A 7,743-nucleotide genomic window follows, 5' to 3' on the forward strand; every position below is an offset into this window, starting at 1 on the left:
CAGGAGTTCTCTGAGTTCTTAGCTGAGTTGGCCCCCAAATATGATCATATTCTAATCTGTGGAGATTTTAATATCCACGTTTGTCGTCAGTCCGATCAGGTGGCCACCGATTTTAAACGTCTTCTGACATCTTTTGATTTAACTCAGATTGTGGATAAACCAACCCATAATGCTGGTCACACTCTGGACTTGATTATCACTCATGGGCTCACAGGTGTCTCTTACAGAAATATCAGACACTCCATTTCAGATCATTTCCCAGCAACTGCTTTTGTGAATATGGAGATTTCTACCTATTATGAAGAGTCCTCTCCCTCAAGGCCTAGATAGCCTTTTATCGTTTTTTCCATACCACCTGTACTGGGATCCTTGACAAAATCGCTCCTTTTAGGTGCAGGTCTTCTAAACCAAGGGCTGACCCCTGGCTAAATGACACTACTCGTGCACTCAGGCAGCACTGCAGACAGGCAGAACGTCGCTGGAAGGACAGACTACATGTGTCATTGGAGATTCTTAAGGACAATCTTGCTCAGTATCAGAGGGCAGTGAAGGAAGCTAAATCCCAGTATCTGTCTGACATTATTTCCACAAATGGACATAGCCCTCGCGTGTTGTTCAACACAATTAATTTGGTTGTGAACCCCCGCACCCCTCATTTTGAAAATGCCACTGTTTCTATACCTGTGAGGACTTCTTACATTTTTTCGTGGATAAAGTGATGTCAGTGAGAGCACTGAGAAGCTGCAGTATCAATCTGGAGGAGTCTGTTACTACTGTGCACTCTGCAGTGTTTGATCATTTTGATCCCATCACTTTGACATCCCTCACTGACATTGTTAAATGCATGAGGGTCACTAACTGCTCTTTAGATTTTCTTCCTGCTAAATTACTGAAAGAAGTGTTCACCACTGTTGGCCCTTCCCGCTTGATTTTAATTAACATGTCTTTAAGTTCAGATACTTCCCTGACACTTTCAAACAGGCTGTGGTGAGACCATTGCTTAAAAAACCCGCCTTGACACTTCTGTTCTATCTAATTTTAGGACCGTGTCAATTTGTCTTTTATTTCAAAAATTATTGAAAAGTTGTTTTTAAAACAGTTACAAGTGTGTCTTAGATAGTAATTTTATATTTGAAAAATTTCAGTCAGGGTTCAGAACAAGGAAAGCACAGAATCTGCACTCCTCAAGTCCACAATGATGTGGCTCTGGTCGCTTGATGCTAAATGTCCAGTTCTTTTAGTGCTTCTTGACTTGACAGCAGCATTTGATACTGTTGATCACAGGATGTCTCTTGTCTCGTTTAAAGCACCATGTTGGCATTTGGTGGCACAGCATTAAAGTGGTTTAGTTCCTATCTAATGAACAGAACATTTTCTGTCATGATAGGTGACTTGTCCTCCTCTGCTGCAACCTTGTCTTGTGGAGTACCCCAGGGTTCCATTTTGGGCCCCATTTTGTTTTGTCTCTATATGTTACCACTGGGCTCCATTATGGAGAGGACATGTCTTTTCACTGCTATGCAGATGACCTGCAGATTTATCTGCCAGTGTCTTCAATACAAATGACGCTATCAAACGTTGTCAACTGCATGGGCTGCTATAAAGCTGTGGTTACAGCAAAATTTTCTTCATTTGAAGGAGGACAAAACTGATTACATTTTGTTTGGTGACCCTGAGCTTCTAGGTTCTGGTTTGTTGTCTGCGTCTTTGAAACCTATAGTAAGAAAATCTTGGGGTGGTATTTTGACAATTCTTTTAGATTTGATAAACAATTGACAGCGTGGTAAGAACAAGTTTTATCATTTTTTAGCTTATCTAAAGTTAAACCATTTTTAAACCACACTGACCTTTGAAAAAACTATCCACGCTTTTATTACCTCTAGAATTGACTATTGTAATGCCCTTTATGTCGGAGTTCCTCAGACATCTCTGAGTCCGTCTCCAGCTGGTGCAAAACGCTGCAGCCCGATTTTTAACAAACATATCAAGACGTCAGCACATCACCCCAGTTCTTTTTAATTTGCACTGGCTTCCAGTCTCTTTTAAAGTTGATTTTAAAATTTTGATGTTTGTCTTTAAAGCCCTTAATGGCCTGGCCCCTCCTTATTTGACTGAGCTTTTGCATCCTCGTGTCTCACACAGGTCTTTCAGGTCTGTAAATCAGCTTTTACTGGAGGTGCCCAGGTCCAGGTCTAAACGCTGGGGTGATCAGGCCTCCTCTGTTGCTGGGCCCAAACTTTGGAATAAATTGCCCCTGAAATGAGAATCATCTCTGACTTAGAGCTTTTAAGTCCAGGCTCAAGACGCATTTGTTCAGGCTGGCTTTAACACTCAGTAGCATGATGGCACTTTACTTTATGCTATTAAATGTTTTTATGCATTTTTTATATAATTGTTTTCTGCAATGGTCTTATTGTTGGATATTTATTTTATTATGTTTTGTTTTTAAATTTGTTGTAAAGCACTTTGGTCACTTTGAGTGTTGTAAAGGGCTCTAGAAATAAACTTGATTGATTGATTGATTGATTGATAGTAGGGGCAGAGCTGGAAGCTGATGGAGTATTTTCATCAATTTCCCTGGTGGAAGTCACTGAGGGTAGTCAAAACGACTCCGCCGTGGCAAGACCCCGGGGGTTGATGAGATCCGTCCAGAAATTGCTTAAGGCTCTGGGTGTGGAGGGATTGTCTTGGATGAGATATCTCTTCAACATTGCGTTGAGGTCTGGGACAGTGCCTAAGGAGTGGCAACTGGGTGGTGGTCCCCATATTTAAAAAGGGGGAGCAGAGAATGTGTGCTAATTACAGGGGCATCACACTGCTCAGCCTCCCTGGTAAAGTCTACTCCAGGGTCCTGGAAAGGAGGGTTGGTCGATCGTCGAAACCTCTGATTGAAGAAGAACAATGCGGGTCCTGTCCTGTTGTGGAACAACCGACCAGCTCTTCACTCTCACAAGGATCCTGGAGGGTGCCTGGGAGTATGCCCATCCAGTCTACATGTGTTTTGTGGACTTGGAGAAGGCGTATGATCAGGTACCCCGGGAGATACTGTGGGAGGTGCTGCGGGAGTATGGAGTGAGGGGTGTCCCTTCTCAGGGCCATCCAATCCTGTACTCACACAGCGAGAGCTGTATCAGGTGTTTGGCAGTAATCTGACTCGTTTCCGGTGGAGGTTGGCCCAGGGCTACACCTTGTTACCAATCCTGTTTGTGATATTCATTGACAGGATATTGAGGCTTAGTCGGGGGGAGGAGAGTTTCTGGTTTGGTGGGCTCAGAGTCTCATCACTGCTTTTTGCAGATGATGTGGTCCTGTGGGCTTCATCGGCCGCTGACCTCCACACTCACTGGATCGGTTCACAGCCAAGTGTGAAGCAGCTGGGATGAGGATCAGCACCCTCTAAATCTGATGGCATGGTTCTCAGCAGGAAACAGATGGATTGCCTACTACAGGTAGGGAATACGGTCCTTGCCCCAAGTGAAGGAGTTCAAGTACCTCAGGGTTTTGTTCATGATGAGGGGATAATGGAGCATGAGATTGGCCGGGGAATCGGTGCAGCAGGGCGGTATTATATTCACTCTAACCGTACTGTTGTGATGAAAAGGGAGCTGAGCCAAAAGGCGAAGCTCTCGATCTACTGGTCAATCTTCGTTCCTGACTCTCACCTATGGTCATGAGGGTTGGATCATGAGCGAAAGAACTAGATCGCGGATACATGCACCTGAAATGGGCTTTCTCAAAGGGTGGCTGGTGTCTCCCTTAGAGACAGGGTGAGAAGTTTGGGTCATCTGTGGGAGCTCGGAGTAGAGTTGCTGCTCCTCCGCGTTGAAAGGAACCAGCTGAGGTGGTTCGGGGCATCTGGTATGTATGCCTCCTGGGCACCTGTTCCGCATGTCCATCTGGGAGAAGACCCCAGAGAAGACCCAGGACCAGGTGGGGAGATTATATCTCCACACTGGCCTGGGAATGCCTCGGGATTCCCCAGTCAGAGGTGGTCAATGTGGCACGGGAAAGGGAAGTCTGCGGTCCCCTGATGGAGCTGTTGCCCCCGCTACCCGAATCTGGTTGAAGATGAGTGAGTAAAATGTTTAGAAAGAATTTAAATGTTAGAAAATGTTATAAAGAATTTAATAGTTACAGTTATAAATAATGTAGGTTAGAAATAGTAAGTTTTACTGTTACAGTGCTGTCAACATTATTTCTTGATATGAGATCAGACAGATGTCTTTATTTTATTTTTGGATAAAACAAGTATTTATGTTCACTGAAGTCAAGAAAGGGTGACTATAAAGTGAGTATTGGCAAAACTGTTTTAGCATTTTCATATTGAGGTGGCGGAGGGGGGGCGGTGTTGTCGACAGCTGCTGACAGTAACTAATAAAGTAACTAGTAATCTAACTTAGTTACTTTTAAAATTGAGTAATCAGTAAAGTAGCTAAGTTACTTTCAAGGAATAATCAGTAATCATAATTGTATTACTTTTCAAAGTAACTGTGGCAACTCTGATCTCGACTATGTTGTATATTTCTGCTAATTATATATCATCGTGAAGATGAGCTGGGTAGACCACACACCCAGTCCAGTGCAAATGACAGTATTAAATACATCATCAGAAATTCCAATGATGGGCAGGCAGTGTGGCTTCTTATGGAAGATAGTTGCTTTCCAAAACAATCGATAGAAAAGTTCAGGTCTGTAAGATCTCTGATGTACAATTTTGAAGATCTTGGTAAACATCTGTTTTCCAAACTGGGGTGTGGATTGCTACTATTGGCGCATGAGAAAAAAAAAATACGAAAGGACAGAAGGTTTGTGTTTGTATACATGTGGTCTGCTTTGTTTTTTAAATAGTCATATTACGATGGACAAACAGATTGGTTTATCCGATTACTCAGGCAGACGCCTGAAACACGTGAGATCAGTCCAGCTGCTGACCAGTGTCCTCAGAGGGAGCAGCAAAGGATCAAGCAGAGGTTCAGGGCACAGTGCGCAATCATACCAGGTGACCCACAACCTGGAAGGTATTGAGGAATTAGCAAACACAGAAATAGAAGCATGGGTCATAAACACAGAGGCAAACACAAGGAACTAACACAAGACAGCAGGCATAAAGTTAGACAATCTGGCAAGGACATAAGGCTCTTGAGAAAGTCATAAATGCCAGCAAACAATTAACCACGAAATGCAGAGACACAAACGTGGAAACCAGAATCGGGAAGCCAAAGTCGAAGTTCAGGCACAAGAAACATGACCCATGACACTGATTCACGGCATCTGTCCTCATTGTCAGGAGGCTTTCAGGGGGGTGGGGATGACCAGCTCTCTGCCTGGGTGGCTGCCAATCAGGATGCAGGGCACTGGAGGCCTATACGGCAATGGATGAGGAGAAGGCCCACCTGTATCCTGACCTGACAGCGGCGCTCCTGGCCAAGTTTGACATCTTGCCGAGACGTATCGTCAGCAGTTCCGGTCCAGCCTGGTTCCACCTGGGGAAAACCCAACGGAGACATACAATCGCCTGAAGGACTCTATCATCGATGGACCCGTCCTGAGCAGCACTCCAAGGAGCAGATCGGGGAACAGGTCATCCTGGAGCAGCTTCTGCGGGTCTTCCAGCTGACATCCGTACCTGGGTGAAGGAGCATGAGCCTGTGGATGGACTAGCTGCGGCCAAGCTAGCATTGCAGTATCTTAATGCGCGGAGGGAAGGCCCACCTGTACATCCCGGTGGACTTGGGCTGTCAAGCCACGGGGCAGCCCCGACGAGCATTCCGACTAGCTACCAACCGCCAGCGGATCCGGGCCCAGCTCCTGGTCAACAAGGTGTGCCGGGAAGGATTTGTCTGTTACTACTGTCACAGCTGGGGCACAAAGCATCCTTATGTCCACTCGAAAAGCAAAGTTGACTGGTGCGTGTTATACTTACTTCCCGGACGGAGGGTGAAAAGGCTGTAAAAAGAAGGCAGTTGGTTTAAAGACATTAACATTAATGGCCAGCCTGTGACTGCTCTTGTGGATTCTGGTAGCTTCCTGACCCTAGTGCGGAGAGACATTGTATCGACAGAGACTGTGGACTTTAGGCCGGCAGGAGGATGTTTTATGTCTACACTGTGCTCCGGAAGATGGGGCCCCGTAACGTATGAAATCTACCATCCTGAGAAGAGAAAGGCGAAGCAGACGTACAGTTAACTTGTTGAAGGAGTGGAAGGAAGCTCCTGCCTTGGTTCCAGTGGCCTCTCTGTTGGTGACGGAGGTGGACAGTGATGAGAGGAGGAGTCATCATCTGTGGTCAGTTCCATCCACTCTGGCCGAGCCTGGTGCTCTACCACCTCTTCCACTACTCAGCCAGTCAACTCGCGAGGTGCTCCAGCGGGTGTCAAAGCTGTTTGCGGTCAGCCTGGAAAGACCGACCTGATCGAGCATGCCATCCGTCTGAAAGAGAGGGGTCCAATCCGCCACAGTCCTACCGGGGTGCCACAACACCTGGTGGGGAAGCTTCTGAAGGAAGTAGAGGAAATGCAAGCATCTGGGTGTGATTGAACCCTCACGGTCCGAGGTGGTGCAGTCCAGTGGTCATCGTGGTAAAGAAGGATGGCTCGCTGCGCATTTGCATTGACTTCCGGAAGCTCAACGCAGTGTCAGAGTTTGATGCCTATCCAATGCCTCGCATTGACGACTTGCTGGAGAAGATTGGACGGGCCCGGTTCATTACAACTTTGGACCTTTGCAAGGGCTATTGGCAGGTGCCGTTGGAAGTGTCCTGTCGCCCTTACACTGCTTTCCGGACACCCGCAGGTCTCTTCCAGTTTACTGTGATGCCCTTCGGGCTGCACGGAGCGCCTGCCACCTTCCAGAGGCTAATGGACTGTGTCTTGCGTGGGTGTGAGGACTGCTGCGCTGCTTACTTGGATGATGTTGTCATCTTCAGTGCCACCTGGGAGGAGCACATGCGGCACCTGGAACGGGTCCTGAGCCGGATTCAAGAGGCGGGCCTGACGCTGAATCCGGCCAAGTGTGAGTGGGCCAAGGAAGAAGTTAAATACCTCAGCTATTGGCTGGGGCATGGTGAGGTCCGTCCACAGCTGGACAAGGTGGAGGCGATCCGCAGTTGTCCACAGCCCCGCACGAAGAAGGAGGTGAGGTCCTTTCTGGGGTTGGCCGGCTGGTACAGGAGGTTTGTCCCGCAGTGTTGCTTCCATCGCTGCTCCACTGACCGCCCTCACTGCGAAGAATCAGAGGAATCCTGTCATTTGGAGTGAAGACTGCGAGACTGCTTCCCAGACCTTGAAGACTTGTCTGTGTACGCCACCTGTCCTGTGGAGTCCGATTTCAACCAGAGGTTTCTGGTCCAGACCGATGCATCGGCCCTTGGGATCGGAGCTGTCCTGGCTCAGGGGACTCCGGGAGAAGAGCAACCCATCTTGTATCTAAGCCGCAAGCTGCTGCCTCGGGAGACCAGGTACTTGACGGTGGAGAGAAGGGCCTGGCTATCAAGTGGTCCCTGGAGAGCTTGCGGTACTATCTGCTGCCGAAGGAGGTTGACCCTGGAGACTGACCACCATGCTCTGACCTGGATGAATTCATGAAAGATCACAACAGCCATCTCACTCGGTGGTACCTGTCCTGCAGCTGTTCCAGTTTGAATCCGTCATCGGGCTGGCAGGAACAATGTGGTGGCTGATCATTTCTCCAGGTTGCCGCGCAAGCGTCAACCTGGGGAGGAGGAGGATACTGTGACGGGGTGCT

Source organism: Thalassophryne amazonica, chromosome 1 (genome assembly GCF_902500255.1).
Source record: "Thalassophryne amazonica chromosome 1, fThaAma1.1, whole genome shotgun sequence".
Lineage (NCBI taxonomy): Eukaryota > Metazoa > Chordata > Actinopteri > Batrachoidiformes > Batrachoididae > Thalassophryne > Thalassophryne amazonica.